This window comes from Anolis carolinensis, chromosome 2, assembly GCF_035594765.1.
Source record: "Anolis carolinensis isolate JA03-04 chromosome 2, rAnoCar3.1.pri, whole genome shotgun sequence".
Taxonomy (NCBI): Eukaryota; Metazoa; Chordata; class Lepidosauria; order Squamata; family Dactyloidae; genus Anolis; species Anolis carolinensis.
Window position 1 is genome coordinate 93,055,714 of NC_085842.1, and position 21,158 is coordinate 93,076,871.

Below are 21,158 nucleotides of genomic sequence, written 5' to 3' on the forward strand. Positions count from 1 at the left end.
TGCAGCCTGCTCATCCTAGGGGGCAATGATCCTAACTTCAAATACCCCTACACTTACCATGGCATACACTCAAGTAGTGTACTTGATTTTATCTGTGTATCTGCAGGAAAAGATGATCTCTTTTCACAAATTGAAGTTCTTCCCAGAGCTGATAGTGATCATCAACCAGTCAGTGTTAAGATCAGGGTACCATTGGACCTTAGATTTACTAATGAGCTGGATCAATGGATTACAAACAACACCGAGGTACATCTAAACAAAAGAATCAGGTGGCACAAGGTCAACACTGATGAGATAAATAAGTCCCTTAATTCTCCAGACTTTGCTCATTGGTCAGCTACAATACAAACCTCCTCATCCGATTGGATGGCAGTTAACTCGGCGTTCGAGAATATATGCAGCCAACTAAAAAATCATTTAACTGAGAATGCTACCTCATCAAGTACCAAAAGATATAGAGCAGATTGGTTCGATACTGAGTGCCAATCCATCAGGAAAAGACTTAAGAGCCTATTGAGAAAGGCACAGGGGTCTCAATCCAAGACTATACACAACAATATGTTAGAACTGAGAAAGAAATATAAGCAAACCATTAGAGCAAAAAAGAAAACCCATTCAATATCCATCTGGAATGGGTTAGAACTTGCTGCTAAAGGGAGGAACACAGTCCTCTTCTGGAATTCAGTAGCTGGTATTCTTAAAGAAAGGAAATATGCATTTGATGCCCCTATTCCTGCAGCGAATTGGGAGATCTATTTCTCTCAACTGTTTGCCCCCTCGCCCCTTCCAAAGAAATACCTTACTCCTAGTATAGACAGCCCCGAAAATTTGCCAGACTGGCCCCCGACTACCGTACAGGAAATAAAGAGTATAATTGAAAGCCTTAACAACAATAAAGCTCCTGGAGAAGACTTTTTACCACCAGAGTTATTTAAATCCAACCCTGACTGGTGGGCCCCCTAATAGCAGGTCTATGTACTCACATAAATAACACTGCCAACATTCCTACAGGTTGGAAATTGGCAATAATTATCCCTATTTACAAAAAAGGGTGCAAAAAAGATCCAAAAAACTACAGACCTATCAGCCTAATAGATATAGTGGCCAAAATCTACTCTAAAGTGCTTCTTTCTAAATTAGAGCTTTGGGAATATGATAATAAAATTCTATCAGAAGAACAAGCCGGCTTCAGATCAGGAAGATCCACCATGGATAACTGTTTTATCCTAAACCACCTAATATACAAACATCTAAAAAGAAAGAGTAGACTTTATGTTGCTTTCATTGATCTAAAAGCAGCCTTTGACAGCATCAACAGAGAGCTCCTCTGGCAAAAACTAACAGTACATGGAATAGACCGTAGATTACTACTCCTGATCAAAAGTTTATACTCCAACAACCATATCCAGGTTAGGACGGGAATCAGTGGTGCCCTGACAAAGAGAATTGACTCCTGCAAAGGTGTAAGACAAGGCTGTTTATTAGCCCTTTTACTTTTCAACCTTTATATCAATGACCTGCCAGACCACCTCAGCAGCTCCGAGGTTCATATGCCCATAATTGGTAACAGACACATAAATACTCTTCTATATGCGGATGACATGGTTCTGATGTCTAATACCCAAATAGGTTTACGAAGATTACTGATCAAACTAAACATCTACGCCCACAAAAACGAGCTGACAATAAACAAAACCAAGTCAAAAATTATGGTGTTCGGAAAACGCCCATCTAGACACAAATGGGTTCTAGATGGAGAACATATAGAACAGGTTAGCTCTTTTACATATCTAGGCTTAGTATATTCAGAGACTGGCTCTTGGCTAGCACATTCTCAATCTTGTGCAATCAAAACCAGGGCACGCTCCAACACACTGGCAAGACTGCTAACCCATAGATATCCTGGCTCTTTAACTCCAATAATCAAAGTTTATAAAGCAAAAACCCTCCCCATGATACTATATGGAGCAGAAATCTGGGGCCTAAGCCAACTACCAATACTAGAACAAACACAATCAAAATTTCTAAGACAGATACTTGGCGTTGACGCTAAGACCACCGCTACCGCAGGTAGAGCAGAGTTAGAAATACATTCTATCGAAGGTCTCGCCAAAATCAGGGCCTTTAACTATTGGTCTAAAATAAAAAATCTTGAAAATAACAGACTGCCAAAATTGTGCTTCTTAGAACAATCTAATGGCTTTAACCAAGACTCCTGGGCAGAACAACTAGCAAGGTTTCTTTGCTCCTGTGGATTACAAATTACTTCATCAGACCAGAATAGGGATGCCGAAAAAAGGACAGTAATCCAAAGAATCCTAGATATTGAAGCCCAAAAAGACATAGCCATCCTGTCTAATACAAGATCTCTGAAGTGGTTAGGGCGCTTTAAACGTAATTTCCAGAGGCCATTGTACCTAAAAGCAGATATGCCAAGACACCTAAGAATCACTTTCACTAGGGCAAGATTCGAACAAATTGAGTCCATGGAGAGACACGGCAGATTCAATCATATCCCGTATGAAGAAAGATTATGTATTTGTGGCAGCCCTGAAGTTGAAAATTTGAACCACATTTTGCACAACTGTAATCTATATAAAAAAGAAAGGAAACAATACTTATGGCCTTTTATTGGTAATAAAACAAGCCAAAACTTCATTTTTGTTGGCCGGTTATAACCCCACTTTGACAACAAAAGTGGCCCTGTATTTGTTTAAAGCTGCTAAAAGGAGATCAGAGTACATAGATCAGATTGGGGTGCAGTGTAGGGGAGACGAGGATAGTTGATGCACTGATCTTTAGCTAAACTACATTGGCACCAAGCAGGCAGACACCTGTATATCTGTATTTTATTTTAAGTGAACCAGATGTATGTTGTATGTTGTTTTTGTATTGTCTGTCCTTGATAAGGCCAACTGGCTAATCAATAAATTGTTGTTGTTGTTGTTGTTGTTGTAAGTACCTGTGTGAAACAATGCTTGGGGATGTTACATTATCCTTGGCTGTGAAAATAAACAACAGCTAAGGGTGTCTTCACATGGGGCAAAAATGCATCATTTTGCTGCCTTCATGCTCGGCTTTGACAGGGCCTTCCATGTGCCATCACATGATGCATAGCAGACCCCTCCCACTTTCCTCCCAAAGTGGAGGCTCCATCCTCCACTATGGGGAGGAAAGCGTGGTGCAGGTAGCTCCAACGAAGCTACCCACACTTTTGACCCTCAAAGCTCATGTTATGGCAGAAAGGGCAGTGGGGCAATGCACATTGCCACCCTTTCTACCATGTGTTGGTGGTGGGAAAGGGTGTTAGTGCACCCTTTCCCGCCTTCCATGTGTGGAGGAGGGAGGGTGTGCGGGGCACCACAAGTCACCCTGTATTCCTTCCCTTTCACTGGCAAAAACCGGCTAGATGGAACAACCCAGCTGGGCCATGTGACAAAGTCATAAGTCACACAAAAAGTAAAAGAAAAAAAACTGGTCATACCATCAAGGAATTCCTTGGAGGAAAAGTGGAATTCAACAAAAAAAAAACCAAGCTGTATCCTGCACCTTCTGTGAAACAAACCAAATCTAGCTCCTTTTAAAGTAACCTGGAGTCTGTGGTTTACATCGAAGATGACTTGCTGTGTGTTGTATAACAAACTCCTCTGTCCTTTTTGTAAATAAGATTCAGTCTGAGCAAGTCTGCTCCTCAGGGAACCAATGCTTTAGTGTGAATTGCTTCCACTCAGAAGTAATGGAGTGAGATTGCTCATGCCATTACTTTAAATGGTTTGAGGCCATACAGTCCCCAATTTCATTAGCTACATTTATATACAGGCCTTCAGTGAAAGCTCTTGAATACAGAGGTGTGTAAATATTAGGATGTTGCATTTCTGGTTGTAAAAGCAACAAAAATCAGTTTCAAAGCTTTGGAGGAGGTTAAAATGTTTCAATTCTTCATAAAAGCAGGAAAATATTAGGGGGCATTAAACAACTGCTTTTCTCAGCTTGCTATTTTTTTTTTTTGTTACAATCCAGAGATAAAATAAAATAATATAAATATAATATAAATATAATAAAATAAAATAAAATAAAATCCAAGTCAAAAAAGGAGCACAATCAAAGCCCTGACAGACCGTGCACAAAGAATCTGCGAACCTCACCTCCTCCAAGGTGAACTCAACCACCTAAACTGGGCTCTACAGGCCAATGGATACTCCACCACAGACATCAGAAGAGCTGCAAGGCCAAGAACAAGCCATGAGAATCAAGACAAAGATCCACCCAGAGGAAAGGTGTTCTTACCATACATAAAGGGAACTACTGACCGCATAGGCAAATTGATGAAAAAGCACAACCTAAAAACTATCTACAGACCCACAAAGAAAATCCAACAAATGCTACGGTCAGCGAAAGACAAGAGGGATCCTCTCTCCTCTGCAGGAGTCTACCGGATACCATGCAGCTGTGGACAAGTATACATAGGGACCACCAAACGCAGCGCCCAAAGAAAGAGTCAAAGAACATGAAAGGCACTGCAGACTAATTCAACCAGAGAAATCAGCCATAGCAGAGCATTTGATGAACCAGCCTGGACACAGAATACTATTTGAGAACACAAAAATGCTGGACCATTCTAACAACTATCATGTCAGACTACACAGAGAAGCCATTGAAATCCACAAGCATGTGGACAACTTCAACAGAAAGGAAGAAACCATGAAAATGAACAAAATCTGGCTACCAGTATTACAAAACTCCAAAATCAAAACAGTAGATGGGAACCAACACAATAAGGACTTGACTGAACAAAGGATGCCCCCAGGCAAGGGACAAAACATTTCCAATGCCAATTAGGGTGATTAACTGAAACATTAATGCTGGCTCCCAGTGACAAAGAACTCTTGCCACACCTTGGACTATACACAGATATATATTCTTTCCTTTCCTTACTTAATTTATCCATACCTCACAACCTCTGAGGATGCCTGCCATAGATGTGGGCGAAACGTCAGGAGAGAATACTTCTGGAACATGGCCACACAGCCCGAAAGACATACAACAACCCTGTAATCCAGAGATAGGTATACATTTGCAGAGATTGTCAACTGAAGTCAACTCAGGGTTGTTGTATGTCTTCAAGCTCATTTCAGCATCAATGAAGGGTCATCTGTACATGATCTATAAGGATTTCAGAGTGTGGAAGAGATGGGTCCAATCCTGACGGATGCTCTATAGCTGCACAACTTTAAAAAATATATTAAAAATATATAAGTAGACTACTGAATCTTACAGAACGATCATGTTGAAATCTGCCATCCAGATACCTCATCAGACAACTGGGGGAAGAAGTGGACATTGGTCCACTTCGCCACGAGGCATGGGGAATGCCATGTGAGTGAGGGCACTCACATGGGAGAAGCATGGAATGTGCATGGCACATGGCTTCCCCTCATAGATTGGGCAACATGGGAAACCTCCCGTGTTGCCAGGGCATTGGTGGCATGTTGATCCCACCCCTCTGCACCCACGGAGCCGGCACAACATTGTTTGATGGGAGCCAGCCGGCTCTGTAGATGACTAGGGCTAAATTGGCATTTGCCACCGAATCTAGTCCCGTATGACGAGGATGTAAGTCAGGGACTTACCGTATATACTTGAGTATAAACCGACCCGAATATAAGCTGAGGCACCTAATTTTATCACAAAAAACTGGGATAACTTATTGATTCGAGTATAAGCCAAGGGTGGGAAATGCAGCAGTTACAGGTAAATTTCAAAATAAAAATAGATACCAATAAAATTTCATTAATCGAGGCATCAGTAGGTTAAATGTTTTTGAATATTTACCATATTTCAAAGAAAAGCAATAAACTACCTCTATAATTGGAAAAGTAGGGGCAACAAAAACAATATGGCATCAACAATAACCTAATAATAATAATAATAATAATAATAATAATAATAATAATAATAATAATAATAAAAACTCCATTTGGATCCCACCCTATTTCCCCATGGGGACTCAAGCCGGCTTCCAACATAGTAACAGGCAAACATTCAATGCTTATATAAACAATGCAGAATAGATATAGATCTATAATTATAGATACTAATTTCACATATGCATTTCCCCCTGAAACGTTTGCAAATCCCTCTATGTGTGTGTGTGCATTTCCCCTACAATATTTGCAAGCCATATATATATATATTCGTATCTATCTAGACATGTCTATATATATTTGTGTGTTCATTCCCCCCTGTAATATTTCCAAGCCTTATATATAGGTAGAATATATTCATATCTATCCAGACATCTCTCTTTATATAGATATTTGCAGAGACTTGCAAACATATGATAGCAGAAGATAACCGATTACCTAAAGCACCTCTCAAGCACCTAAAGCACCTGCTTTAGGTAATCAGTTATCTTCTGCTATCTATTTGTACTTGTAATTAATTTCATGCAAAAAATATAGGGAAGTGAGTTTCAAATAAAATAGTTTACTAATTTTATCCATATTGTATTTTCCCCCCAGTACACTTGCTCTGGGTAAAACAGAGTAGAACCACAACAGGCCTTATATGAGAAAGTGACATGTCATGATTTCCCTGATTCAATTGTTCTATCTTAGCTGTAACTCACAAATTAGATTCAGTTCTATAATTGCATTGGTAAGATAATAGTTCAGGGAGTCTAGTCCATCATTAATTTTAGTAACGATGCCAAAACTGGAAATTAGTTGATGAGCCCCTGATAGTGCAGTGGGTTAAATCACTCAGCTGCTGAACTTGCTGATCGAAAGGTTGGTGGTTTGAATCCAGGGAGTGGGGTGAACTCCAGCTGTTAGCCTCAGCATCTGCCAACCTAGCAGTTAAAAAACATTCAAATGTGAGTAGATCAATAGGTACTGCTCCAGCAGGAAGGTAACGGTGTTACATGCAGTTACGCCAGCCACATGACATTGGAGGTGTCTATGGACAACGCTGGGTCTTCGGTTTAGAGATGGAGATGAACTCAGTACCCAGAGTCGGACTTAATGTCAGGGGAAAACCTTTACCTTTACATAAATTCTCAAATTTCAAATATGCAGAAAGCCCTGATTTAGATCCATCTGATTTCAACATTTTTCTTAACCGAAACAGATTTTCTCCTTCTGCTTCCCCTCATTGTAGGGTGCCATTCTTGTTAAATATCCAGTAATAGAAATTATATCATCTGAGGCTTTTACACTAGTTTTTTATATATTTTTTCTTAAACTTATCTAAACATAACATTTTCTCCAAGAGGCTAGAGAGTGTGGCTCCTTCCACACTCTTTCAAAATAGAGTCAGGCTCACCCCTAGAAACAGGCTACATACTCATGCAATGTTCTCAGGAGCTGCATTAACTGTCATTTACACATTGTGATAAAGTGACTTCATCTAGAATGATCCAGGACTCAACCAAAAACAAAAAATTAAGATATATCAGCAAAGCAACAACCAATAATTTTCACTCTTTTTATGATGAATGTAACATGGTGGTCCCAAAGTGAGTAATGATCTAAATTACAAGATTAGTTTAAGATAATAAAAGTAATGAAAGAGGTGACACAATACATTCTCCACTAAAAAATTACTTTGAGCTTTCATTTGAATTAATATTCAATCTGTACATTTGAAAAAATGAAAATGAAACAGCTAAAGTAATAAAGGATTAAGCAAAAGAAATATGGCAAATAAGCACTGGCCTTACCCTTAGCCCCATGCTGATTATAAGAAAAAACCAGGGCCAAATGTGATGGCATACTGAGAGAGCTGTGAATAAATCTCCTGAATTTGCTGTTGCCCTAGGTAAAAGCAGCTCTCATGAGTGGGCAGAATCAGATGCAGGCCATGATGTTGTAGTAGTGTTATCGAGCCATGGTACCCCCCACCCCAAAGATTTATAGTTCACAAAGGGCTCAGAAATAAATCTATGACTTTTCCTTTAAAAAAAAAAAGACCCTTTCAGGATTTGGGCAAGTTCAAAGCATCAGAAGATCAAGACCGAACTAGCAGCAGCTGTAAACCCCTAAACTCTATTGTATCTAACCTTTTAATAAATTGCATCTACTTTTATGTTTTTGTGTAACTTGTATCTTTCAACTGTGTGCTGTATCTATCTATATAAGTGATGGAATCCCGGCAATGGACAAAACAACAAAACTAAACACCCCACAACCTTGAAAATTGACAGCACACCCCCTCATCCATGCCTCTACATTCATACAATAAAAAGAAAAGAAAAAATAAAGTCCTAATTAGAGGGAGAGGAATAATTGTTTTTATCCAATTGCTGACAGTTAGAAGGCTAAGCTCCGCCCACTTGGTCTCCTAGCAACCCACTCACCCCAGGGGACAGGCAGAATTAGGCCTCACTTAGGCCTCTTCCCCACTGCCTATAAAATACAGATTATCTGATTTTAACTGGATTATGTGGCAGTGTAGACTCAAGGCCCTTCCACACAGCTATATAACCCATTTATAATCTTATATTATCTGCTTTGAACTGGATTATCTTGACTCCACACTACCATATAATCCACTTCGGTGTGCATTTTATACAGCTGTGTAGAAGGGGCCTCATATAATCCATATAATTCTAAGCAGATAATATAAGATTATAAATATACAGTAGAGTCTCACTTATCCAACATAAACAGGCTGGCAGAACGTTGGATAAGTGAATATGTTGGATAATAAGAAGGGATTCAGGAAAAGCTGATTAAACATCAAATTAGGTAATCATTATACAAATTAAGCACCAAAACATTATGTTATACAACAAATTTGACAGAAAAAGTAGTTCCATGTGCAGTAATGCTATGTAGTAATTACTGTATTTACAAATTTACCACCAAAGTATCACAATGAATTTAAAACACTGACTACAAAAACATTGACTACTAAAAGGCAGACTGCGTTGGATAATCCAGAACATTGGATAAGTGAATGTTGAATAAGTGAGATTCTACTATAATATGAAATAATTACTGTGGTAGAATAATACAGAATAATATAATCTCTAAAACCAGGACAGTAAATAAACAGCAACACTCTGAAAGCAGGGAAATTAGGAATTTCACAAAGGAAACAATCAGGGCCAGCTAAAACCTCCCAAGAAAGGATTTTTCCAGAAAGGAAGCTGAGAAGGCAGTGAAGCAGTGTGTATTATCAAAGTCATTATTATTACTATCATTATTATTATTATTATTATTATTATTATTATTATTATTATTATGTTGCTGTGAATCATGAAATTGAATACAATCTGGCTCCAAGTATTCAAAAACCCTAAAATCAGAATATATAAAAATTACTGTGGTATAATAAAACAGAACAATACAATCTCTAAAATCAGAACACTAAATAAAGAACAACACTCTGAAAACAGGGGAATTCCACACAGGAAACAATCAGGGCCAGCTAACACCTCCCAACAAAGTATTCCCATCACCAAAGTCTGGCAAATCCTCTCTTTTCTGAGGCCCACAGACAGTAGAAGCACATAAAATATTGCAAATAACACCACTCTGAAAACAAGGGAATTCCAGACAGGAAGCAATCAGGGCCAGCTAACACCTCCCAACAAAAAATTCACTCAGGGAGGAAGCAGCCAGACTTGAAAGCTGCAAGGCCATTACATGCTAATCATTTTGCCTAATTGCAGCATTCATACTTACCTCCAACAGACAAAAAAACAATCAGAAATATTGTATATTCACAACCTTTAGGAAATAATATCCCCTGATGGCGCATTGTGTTAAAGCACTGACCTGCTGAACTTCTGGACCAAAAGGTAGCATGTTTGAATTGGGGGAGCGGAGAGAGCCCCCACTGTTAGCTTCAGCTTCTGCCAACCCTAAAGTTCAAAAACATGCAAATAAGAGTAGATGAATAGGTACTGCTCTGGTGGGAAGGTAACAGCGCTCCATGCAGTCATGCCCCATGACCTTGGAGGAGTCTATGGACAACACCACCTCTTCGGCTTAGAAATGGAGATGAGCACCAACCTCCAGAGTCAGACATGACTGGACTTAATGTCAGGGGAAAACCTTTACCCTTTACCTTAACTACCACCAATTCCTCAATACAGTAGAGTCTCACTTATCCAAGCTAAATGGGCCGGCAGAAGCTTGGATAAGCAAATATCTTGGAAATAAGGGGGGATTAAGGAAAAGCCTATTACACATCAAATTAGGTTATGATTTTACAAATTAAGCACAAAAAATCATGTTATACAACAAATTTGACAGAAAAAGTAGTTCAATACGCAGTAATATTATGTTGTAATTACGAATTTAGGACCAAAATATCACAATATATTGAAAACATTGACTACAAAAATGGCTTGGATAATCCAGAAACTTGAATAAGTGAGGCTTGGATAAGTGAGACTCTACTGTACTTTAATTCCCATACCACCATACTTCGCGACAGCAATGCGTGGCCGGGCACAGCTAGTATATATATAGACTTCTTCATAGAAATGTCTGTAACCCTCTTCAGATAATCTTCTGGGAATGGAAAACGTTGGGCAAATCCCTCTGTCTATTTCCCAAAACAGATAATCATCAGATTCATTGTGTGTATGCAAAGATAGGTGACTTCCTTTGCCAATCAGATAAGCCCCAAATGTCGGTAGAAGTCACATAACGCCGAAAGTCTGCTTTTTCTTCATGAAAATAGAAGCTTAGAGTATGCACATTAATTAACTCTTCTATTGACAGTCAAGCCTTTGATTACCCAAGATCAGCACCTTGGTCCCTCGAGTCTTGCTTGTTTCCTAAGATCCATATCTTTGGCACGGAACTGGACATCTGAACTCACCAAAACCTCATCAACATATCTTTATCATTTGTTTTTCTCAGACTGTGCCCTCCCAGGGAGTGTCTCTGCAGCTGATTGGTCCTTCACTCTGACCAATCCTCAGCTGCCATTTTCCCATCCACTAAATCCTGGCACAGATCCTAACCTACCTTTTTTCAGCCAATCAGGAGAGGGAGTGGGAAGTTTGAATAGCTGTCAGAACAGTATAAGATATGTTGTATTTCTCTGTATGCTCCCAGTGGCACAGTGGGTTAAGCCGCTGAGCTGCTGAACTTGCTGACCGAAAGGTTGGCAGTTCAAATCTGGGAAGCAGAGTGACCTCCTGCTATTTGTGCCAGGTTCTGCCAACCTAGCAGTTTGAAAACATTCGGTGGGAAGGTAACAGTGCTCCATGCAGTCATGCCGGCCACATGACCTAGGAGGTGTGTCCGGACAACGCCGGCTCTCCAGCTTAGAAATGGAGGTGAGCACCAACCCTCAGAGTCAGACACAGGGAAACATTTACCTTTTACCTTATGCTTGTACATTTTGAAGCAAATTGCTGTATCCTTTTTGGCCAAACTGTAATAATCCTCTGTGGCTGTCTTGGCCTATTGTTCAGCATAAGCTTTAATAATAATAATAATAATAATAATAATAATAATAATAATAATAATAATAATATTATTATTTTTGTACCCCGCCACCATCTCCCCAGAGGGATTCGGAGCGGCTTACAGATATAAAACCAGCATACAGTATACAGTTTTATAAAAACACACAAATAAATTTAAAAGGCATTAAAAACACAATCATTATAAAACACATGAAAAATACAGCAATAAAAACATAAAATGAGCTGGGCAAAGTGCACTGAGTGGAACTTGTAAACAAGAAGCTTTCTAACCACGGTCCTAGCTAAATCACTACAGAAGGAGATTTAACTCCTTTCACCCAGGGTTCCAATATGAGCTGTCAACAATTCAACTTCTTTAGGAGACAAAACAGATTTACCATGTAATATGAGTTGGAAAAGAAAATTGAGATCAAAAAATATTTGGGGCAGGTGTCCTGTGTTTATTTGTGTTCAAAGAAACTGTGTTCCGATTTTGAATTGGCCTGTTCTGGCACTTTCTTTCATTGTAAGGGTAGATGTAAGAAGAATTTTGCAAATGTTGGGAAGTTCCTATTATTATTATTATTTTAAAAAATAACAATATTTTTATTATGTGCAGTTGTATGCAGGAAGAAACCTCTGTGAGAGTCGGACTTTAGATAAAGTAGGAGCAAGAGATTATGCTCACATCCAAGTCAATGTGGCAGGATATGGAATTGGAATAGGGAATGTTGGGCATGTAACATTATCCTCTACTATGCCACAACCCTTTTAGGCCAGGCAGCACTGGGATTACAAAGCAATTGATAATGTGAGAAAGGTGTGCTTTTATAGCCTTCATGAACAGAGGCTAGAGTTAAGCTAGAGGTCAAGTCACTTGGGTCACAGCTGTAAGTTATTTAAGAACAATCCACTCCTTCATGAACATTCTTGATACACAGATGAGGCTCACTACCTCAATTTCAGACTCAGTTCATCCTGTTTCAATGCCCCAATACACACTGTAGTGCTTTAAGATAATTTTGAGATATTTGTTGGCATTATATAAACACGCAGAGCTTGGAAAAGTAACTTTTTCTGGATTACAACTCCAGGAAACTAATCTTTGTTGTGCAAAAATGTAATCCTTCAAACTTTAGAAGACACACTTTTCTCACAAATTAACAATAAAAATGCTCTCTTTTTTGCATTGTCCACAGTTATGACAGGTAGAAAAGGGAAGAAAAAATGTATAGGCAAACCCATTGTTGGATTAATCTAGACACTTAGTTTCTTCTCCAAGGTGACCAGACATCATCATCTTTCATTCAAAGATCTTATTGGCAGAGCTTGTCAAGACACTCATTTGTCATCTGTCACCTCATCCAACGGTCCTTGAATTGTACATATGCATGAAAACAGAGCAGTAATTCAAACATCATTCTTCTGTGCATGGCAGCTGTGAAGAACATAATCTGAAATACCCCAGGCTAGTTCATTTGAAGTGCAAATGACTAGTCTGTATGCAGCACAGTATTCAACAAGTGACATTCAACTGTTTTGGATCCAAGAGGACAGAAATGTTGAAGATGGAATAAGAATTCAAGGGTGGCCTTCATTTTACATCTCATTTCTACTTTATACTGCATTAGCAAGTTTCAAATTACCAATGACAGCATGGAAAATACTTGTTACTCCTCTCCATTTCCTTTTAAAAGATATCTCATGTGATCTTTAATTATGTTGATGTCAATGTAAATTCCTTTTGCCCTTCAAGGAAATGCCCTGCCTGACGTACCAGGCAGGAAGGTTGCTGCGGCTGGTGCACCTCCCCCACCATCCTCTCTTCAGGGTTCTTCCCAGGAGCCACTGAACCTGTACTTTTTGGTGCACTTGGCTGGGCAGCCAATGGGGTTGGTTCCAGCCTGCCCCCAGATCAGCTGCACATGGGCCCTGCTTTGTTCTGCCTGTGCAAGCAAAGCAGGGGCAGAACAGCACTGGGTGCCTGGCGCCTCTCAGCTGTTCCACGCAGCAGCTCCAGGCAGCATGAGGAAAGCCATGTGGAGGATGATCCGAGCAGGGGAGGCAGCGGCGAGGAGGAGTGGAGGACGGAATAGCTGTTCAGCCAGTTGGAGGCTTGCAACAGTGTGGAAACTCTGAGGTTCATCCCTCCCCTCCCCCCCACACACCCTTTCCATCTCCTTCCTGGGGCTCCTTACCTGTTGCAGGGATGCAGCTGGCTCCAACAGGTTCCTGGTGGATCATTTATTTTAGCATATTGGGGGGGGGGAGGAAGCCAGCTGATGGCTCCCTTGTTTTGTTTGTTTGTTTGCTTTTTGCTTTCATTCTCCCCCGCCCCTCAGGGGGCTTCTTGGGACTTAGTTTTGGAATAGCCCTCCCTCAATCATCCTTCTCTTGCCTGCGTAACTGCATCCTTCTTACAAGGGGACTGGGGAGAGGGAACAGCTAATCTTGTTCTTAATCTCTGCAGAACACATGGCAGCATGCCACTATAATAGAAATCAACTAAGTGACCATGGGCAAAGTGATGGCACAATTACCATGGAACCATAGAGTTGAAGAGACCACTTGGCCATCTAGTTGAACCCCCTGCCTTGGAGGAAAAGTTCAACCTAGGTACCCCAACAGATGGCCTCACAACCTCTGTTCCAATGCCTCCAATGAAGGAGCTTCCACCAGAGAGTTCCAGGGCTGCACAGCTCTCCAGTCAGATAGCCTCTATTTCATGGCTCTAGGGAACGTGTGTCCATTACACTGAGGCAGAGAGTTCCACTGCTGCACAGCTCTTCAGGCAGAAAGCCTCTGTTTTAATGCCTCCAAGAAAAGTGTTTGCATTATACTGAGGCAGAGATTTCCATGGCTGCATAGCTTTCCAGCCAGTTAGCCTCAGTTTCAATGACTCCAAGGAAGGAGCTTTCACCACATTGAGGCAGAGAGTTCCATTGTTGCACAGCTCTCCAGTCAGATAGCCTCTGTTTCAGAGCCTCCAAGGAAGAGGTTTCCACCACACTGAGGCAGAGAGTTCCACTTCTACACAGCTCTTCAGGCAAAAAGCCTCTGTTTCAATGCCTCCAAGGAAGGAGCTTCCACCACACTATGGCAATGAGTTCCATTGCTGTACAGCTCTTCAGTCAGAATGTCTTTCCAATTATTCAGTGATCACAGATGGCCTTCTTATGATTTTCTTCAGTATCTTTCCTGATATTCAGTCATGCTGGTCACCCTGGTCTAGCAGGACACACCTGCAGGGAGGAGCCACCCACCCCACCTAGCAAAGAATACCAAGCTATTCCAAAACATGGACAAAGGAGCAGAATGGGCACAAGGGGAACATAGCTCAGAAATATTTATTGCTTTCTCCATGCCTCAGATAGCATTCCCCTGGAGGACTTTCTCCCAAGTAGTGCTGCCCCCCAGCCCTGAGTCCAGCCTCAGACCAGACACCAGAGTTGTTCCAGGAGGAATTGGTAAGGGAACCCCCTTGAGTTGTGTTCCCTAGCCCCCGCCTCGGTCAGGCTGTCAGCCAGGCTGTCAGCACCAGGCTTACCCTGACAAGGCAGCGGCCACCTTTCCCTCAAAGGTTTGCATCTAGGCTTTAGGCTTGCATGCCTTTTGGCAAAATACAACACCCAATCAGCATTTTGTCTGCTTCCGGTGCACCTGTCAGATTTCTACTTCCCCAGTTTCCAGTTGGAGAACAAGGGGTATTTTAATAATGCCTGCCATGGGGATCTGCCAGTAGCTGTGCAGCTTCTTGTTACAAGAATCAGGGACTGCTGGGTATTCTTTTCTGTGTTTTCATAGGACTGGCATCAGCTCCTGCAAGGACAGAAAGTGAATCAGGTGTGGAGAAGGAAGGCACGACTGCACTCAGTGGGCCGAACATGAGGCACCAGTCCACTCACAAAGGGCAAGAGGTTTCTCTAAAGAAAGTGACACAGGCACAGAATGCTAGACAATTCAAGAAAGCAAGGTGCAAAAAACGCAACGGCAGACCAGACACCACTGGGCTATGGTTGTGTTGGGCCTTGCAGGGCAGGGGGATACCCCTGCAGGCACTGCTAATTGGGCTGCAATGGTTCAGGGTTGGCGGCGGGGGGGGGGGGGTTCCCCTTCCCTTTTGTGGCGTGGCATGGGCCCTGGATCTGGTTTGTGTACCTCCCCCCTTTATCGGTGAGAGGGGAGTGTCCTCGTGGTGTAGGGGTGCGGCAGTACTGGTGTCCCAGGCCGGAACCGGTTGGCTCACTGCCAGGGACCCCTACTGTTGTGAAGTGGCATTGGCCAGCATCGGGCTGTCCAATTCTTGATCCAGGACCCATGCATGGCTGCCAACCCTGTTTCTCATTGTAACCGATAAACAAGTTGTGGCCTTTGGCTATCCCAAACCTATTGTATCTGTTTTTCTTTGTGGGTTCCTCGTGGGGGGAGGTTGCTCGCTACTGCCCACACACAAAAAAAATCTTTTTTATCAGCAGAATGGCAAACTACTATAAGTAAACTAGTAATCACCCTTTCATAGCCATATTTTCTTTATCCATGAATTCAACCAACAATGGCTTGCAATTTTTTTAAAAAAATCCTGAAACCTTACTCTTTGCCAATGTATATAAGGGATGGCATTTTACTCTGCTATTTTGTATAATGGTACTTGAGCATCCACAGACTGGTATCCATGAGCCCAGCAGATACTGGGGACCATTGTAAATAAATCTGTCAAAATGCAGAAGCATGGACTCTCCTAACGCCTCATAATATATAAATGTTTCTGTTTGCTGTGTGAAATCTATCCAAAAACATTTTTGCATGGAGGGCTGGGGTAATTGACAATAGAGACATGCAAACAAACCCTTGACCAAAAGAAGTTGACAAACAGACTTCAGTGGGAACAAGAATTCACCAAGATGTTCAGTTCCATCTGCAGTTCCATCCAGCTTTACCTGCACACTGGGCTTGGCTCCCTACTACTGCTGCAGCTCCCACCTGAAGACAGCAGCAGTTAAAAGCGAGTCACTGGACCCTTTAAGAGCCTGTTCTGTTCAGTGGCAGAAACAGCCCGAAAGGTAAAAGCTTCTATACCTGCATGTATACAGAGTGTGGGGCAGCAATTCAAGTCATACAGGGAAGAAGGAGATATGGCAATGGTAGGGTCACATGTCCTTATAGTGCAGTAGTTCTCAACTTGTGGGCCGTGGTCCAGGAGTGGGCCATGAGAACAAAAATCTGGTCTGTGAACCTCCTCCTTCTTTATTTATTTCATTTATTTCATTTCCACTCCTTTCTGCAGTGCTGACTATTGCATTGGATAGACCACATCAGCTCTAGATTATTAAATATGGTTTTCTGTGAGCAAGAAGATGGCGCCTACTGGATGGCATATGTTCTGTATCTGAAACTAGAACTGATGTGGTCTATCCAATGCATTTTTCTGAATCAGCACCCAAATAACCAAACCAAATCTAAAGTTGACCAAAACCTGATTCAATCGACAGACCCAGTTTTTTGAACTGAACACGCCTACCTGTATTTTATAATGTGTTTTATGAATACTGATGTAAGTTAATAATAATTTTTAACTGATTTATATTGCACTGTATAATTTTTATATATGTGTTTTATTGTAAGCCGCCCTGAGTCCCCTGTTGGGTGAGAAGGGCGGGATATAAATATTGTAATAAATAAATAAATAAATAAATAACCTTTTGGTACTAATGTTGGAGAGTGGTCTCTGGTCAAAGTGGTCCCTGGTCAAGTGGGCCCTGGTTAAAATGGTCCCTGGTCAAAAAAAGTTTGGGAACCATTGTTATAGAGGAAGGAGAGAAAGGTGTTTAATACCTATCTCACTTTCCTGTCAGCCTGAGGAGCTTGAAGAGTGAGCCAGACCACCTACAAAATCTTGCTTTTTCTCTTAAGTAATGCCAGGTCAGTGAAAAATATGGCTCATGTCATCTATGATCTTATCAAAGATGAGGGAGCTCACCTGGCATGCTTCACTGAAACTTGGCTGGGAGATGATAGTGCTTCAACCTGGGTTCAGGCCCTCCCAGCTGGGTACTGCATCAGTGAGCAGGCGAGGGAAAGTGGGTGGGGGGTAACTGTGGTCTATAAAGACCATCTTACCCTGACAAGACTACCTACTAGGAAGCTGTATCACACCGAGTGCACAAACCTGAGTCTGACAACCAGAGATAGACTAGGGATTCTGTTAGTGTACCATCCACCCTGCTGCCTAACAGACTCCCTGGCTGAGCTCACAGGACTGTTCTCAAAGGTGTTGTTGGAGTCACCCATACTTTTGCTGCTGGGTAACTTCAACATACCACTGGAGGCCAGTTTGTCAGTTGCAGCTCATGAGTTCATGGTATCCATGACAAACATGGGCCTATCCCAACTGGTTTCAGGACCAATGCATTTGGCAGGTCATACCCTTGATGGGATTTTCAGCTCAGAAAATCTGTGGGTGGAGGTGATCAATACCTCAGAGCTGTCATGGGCAGACAAGACTGGTGTCACAGCCTCTAACCTTCCATTTTGGGCAAGGTGATAGAAAAGGTAGTTGCTCTACAACTCCAGGCAGTCTTCAGAGATACACACTTCCTTGAACAATTTCAAACAAACTTCAGAGCAGAATATGGAGTTGAGACTGCTATGGTCACCCTAGTGGATGATTTCCATCTCAACACTGACAGGGAGAGTGTGTCACTGTTGGGACCTTTAGACCTCTCGGTAGCCTTCAATGCCATCGACCATGGTATCCTTCTGGAATGCCTGGAAGGGCTGAGAATCGGGGACACTGTGCTGCAGTGTTTCCAGTCATACATCTCAGGCAGATTCCAGAAGCTGGTGCTTGGGAATAGCTGCTCCTCAAAAAGGAAGCTGTTATGTGGTGTCCCACAAAGTGCCATTCTATCCCCAATGCTTTTAAATATTTACATGAAGCTGCTAGGAGAGATCAGCCATAGGCATGGAATAATAATAATAATAATAATAATAATAATAATAATAATAATAATAATAATAATAATAACAACAACAACAACAACAACAAAATAAAATAATAACAAAATAATAAAAAATTATTTGTATTCCGCCCTATCTCCCCGAGGGGACTCAGGGCGGATTCCAACATAAAATGGTAAACATTCAATGCCTCCATAAACAAACAAATACTGATATAAAATGTTCCAGAGATGGGGTGTTATCAGTATGCTGATGACACCAAATATATTCCACTGTGCCTTCAAAAACAGCTTGACCTAAGGATAGCATGTCTTCTCTGAACGTAATGGGCTGGATGAGGGAAAACCAATTGAACCAATCCAGACAAAACAGAGGTGCTTGCCACCAAGGGGATGGAGGTGTGTCAACCAGTTCTGGATGGTGTTACCCCCCCCCCCCCCACACACACACACAAAAGACTGTATTCATAGCTTGGGGGCGTTCTGAATCCATCTCTCCAAATGTCAGAGCCCAGGTAGATGCAACTGTCAGGAGTGCTTACTATCAGCTTCAGCTGATATGCAAGCTGTGCCTCTTCCTAAATTTGGAAGGCCTTAAGATGGTAATGCATGCAGTGGTAACCTCAAGGTTGGACGTCTGCAATGTGCTTTACAGTGGGCTACCTTTGTACCAAGTTTGGAAACTCCATTTGTTTCAAAATACAGCATTCAGATTGGTTACAAGAATATCCAGGAATGAGAATATCACTGCTATCCTAAAGTAACTCCACTGGCTGCCAATTAGTTTCCCGGCAAAGTATAAGGTGTTCATACTGACTTTTAAAACCCTACATGGTTTGAGTCCAGGTTACCTATAGCAGTGGTTCTCAAACTTTTTCAGCCACAGAGCCCTTTTGGAAGCAAAAGGTTCTCGTGGAGCCCCAAGAAATGTTTATCTATTATATATTGTATATAATGTGTTGTCGAAGGCTTTCATAGCCGGGATCACAGGGTGGTTGTATATCTTTCGGGATGTGTGGCCATGTTTCAGAAGTATTCTCTCCTGACGTTTCACCCACATCTATGGCAGGCATCCTCAGAGGTTGTGAGGTATGGAGGTTGTGAGATCCATACCTCACAACCTCTGAGGATGCCTGCCATAGATGTGGGTGAAACATCAGGAGAGAATACTTCTGGAACATGGCCACACAGCCCGAAAGACATACAACAACCCTATTGTATATAATGTACATATGTTTATATATTATTATAATTGAGAAATGTTTCTATTGTGTATTCTTTTATATTATATATTAGGGAAACAATATTTTAAAAGACTCATGGCAGGCACAGCTTCCATTGGGATCACGTGAACATGCTCGCTTACTCTACCACTAAAGGGAAGGGAGGAAAGGAAGGGAAGGAAGAAAAGGAAGGAAAGAGAGAAAAGGAAGGGAGGGAAGGAAGGGAAGGGGAGGAAAGGGAGATGTATCTGATGAAGTGAACTACAGTCCATGAAAGATTTAAGTCCAGAACAGTTTGTTAATATTCAAATGCCACTGGACACTTTTTCTTTTCTTTTCTTCTTTTTGGCCACAACAGAAAATTATTGATATTCAAATAGACTGAAAACTACATGGAAATTGAAAGCTCTATGTTAGAATCACCTAAATGGGAAAAGTCTTCACCTGTTTCTCAAGTGTGACTATCGTCACAGATGTGAGGATCCAGACAGGAGATGAGAAGGTGATAGACTATTTCTTATCATGTTTTTCAAAATACTGGCTGATTGCTTTATGGCTACTCCCAAATGACTGAGGGCAGGATTGTTGAGCACAGGGAGCAGGAGGTGTAATTTGGACAGGTTCCGGAGCCATGCTTTTCCTCTGCTGGCTCTAACATAGTCCAGTTTTTACTGCTGGACTAGGACTCTGGGAGTCCAAGATTCAAATATCTGCTCAGCCATGGAAACCCTCAGTGTAACCTTTGGCAAGTTACATTATCTCAGACTCCGAAAAAAGCAATGGCAAACCTCTTCTGGATACAGTTCTAGGACCCCATGCGACTACTAAACATTGTGGGTTCTGAAGTCTCTTATTTATGAAATTACAGAGCAACAGAGGCGGTGGTAGCATGCCCTGAGAGAAAACCATGTATATGTCAGGCTCCTCCAACTCTAGGGAGCCTGCCAGTCATGTGAAAAAGAGAAGCAGATAGCTGCTGAATTCTCCTGTACAGTACTATAAAGAAATGCAAGACTGGAGAAAGGCAATTTCTGAAATGATGGGAAGGTGTGGATTCACTCCAAGCACTATGTTTGGATTTCTTTCACAGATTCTCAGTTTCCTTCCAGCCTCATGTTTCTCTACAGCCTCACAGGTGCAGTATATACTATGGTTAATTGTTTTGTATTGTGTATATTTGAGTGCATTGTTGGTTGAATCCAGAACCTATGGAGAAAGAAAACCCACCGTACATCTTGGTAATAAAGTACCTTGATGGGGGTCACCATGAATTGTAATTGACTTGAAGACACATAAAAATGTATGTTGCCCTTGTGATGCCTATGATGGAAGAGAGCAACCCAAGCAGTTGTTTTAAAATATTTTAATTAAAACTATATAATACAAAATAAAAAATCATACTAAGCAAAGCAATCTACATATGAAAAAACTACAAAATGCAGAAGCAAAAGATAGAAAAAATGAAATAAAAAATAAAGAATAGAGGAAATGATATTTTAAAAGTCTTTTCCACAGCTGCTATAGCCAGATCCTAATTAATCCCCTCCA

The 21,158-nt window shown here is 41.3% G+C and overlaps 1 protein-coding gene across 4 annotated transcripts in view; it reads right to left on the bottom strand.

Annotated features, from left to right (window-relative positions):
- The window catches only part of sgcd (sarcoglycan delta), a 906,913-nt gene that overhangs the window by 657,127 nt on the left and 228,628 nt on the right, over nucleotides 1–21,158 (bottom strand). The gene's annotated exons all lie outside the window — the stretch shown is intronic.